This window comes from Silene latifolia, chromosome 6 (genome assembly GCF_048544455.1).
Source record: "Silene latifolia isolate original U9 population chromosome 6, ASM4854445v1, whole genome shotgun sequence".
Taxonomy (NCBI): Eukaryota; Viridiplantae; Streptophyta; class Magnoliopsida; order Caryophyllales; family Caryophyllaceae; genus Silene; species Silene latifolia.
The window spans coordinates 1,754,563-1,755,404 of record NC_133531.1 but is presented as its reverse complement, the minus strand read 5'-3'; the positions used below and the strand labels follow the sequence as shown (position 1 = coordinate 1,755,404).

The 842-nt window shown below is 34.3% G+C and overlaps 1 non-coding gene across 1 annotated transcript; it reads right to left on the bottom strand.

Annotated features, from left to right (window-relative positions):
- Positions 1–330: 330 nt before the first annotated feature.
- Positions 331–402, bottom strand: TRNAD-GUC (transfer RNA aspartic acid (anticodon GUC)). Its single transcript has one exon. It is a non-coding gene; the product is annotated as a tRNA-Asp (tRNA).
- Between the last annotated feature and the right edge of the window lie 440 nt (positions 403–842).

Genomic DNA, 842 nt, shown 5'->3' with positions numbered 1-842 from the left:
TGTTACAAAAATTGTGCGTCTTTAATGAGAATTTGTGTCACAAATATGCTTGGGCCGCTTGGCATGAATGGTGGAGCAGGGAGCTATAGGGTTAGCAGAGACGCTTGTCCATTTCGGAAAATTCATAACTTTTGCACTTTTAAGCCAATGACATTACTAGTCGGCCTCGTTGGAGTTTTTCGCCCATTTCACTACAAATCACAACTCCGCCACGACCTGACATTCTTGAATCAGTTATGTATTTTGTTGAATTAATCAATTCATGCTGTTGCCATGTCAAAAGGTTTATAATAAGACTCTTTAAAATTGAATAGCTAAATAAAATTAAAACGCCGTTGCCGGGGATCGAACCCGGGTCACCCGCGTGACAGGCGGGAATACTTACCACTATACTACAACGACTTTGTTGCTAGTATTGTTACTTTCTAATTAATTGTTTGAAAGCTACGAACTTTTATTGATAAACTATTGACACATTGATTGTGGGTCAAACAAAATATAGATCAGCAAGTTTTTGCGACTTCATTCGATGTATAATCCTTTGACATTATTCCTCAATAAATTAGAATGTGCAACTTAATTTAATGGCTTATAAGAATTTATTATCAATTTATCATAAATGACTCACATATTTTCAATTTTCCAAGTATTTAATCAATACTCCGTATAATGAATTTGATTGCAATTGCTATGATTTCCTACACTGTACACCTTAACCAATAAAAAAATTCCTTTTTTAGTTAACTTTGTTATTACTAGGAGAGGCCATGTTTGGTAAACATAGTGAAATTAGTAGATTTCGGTCTAATTAGTAAACGGCAAAAGTATATCATATGGGACAT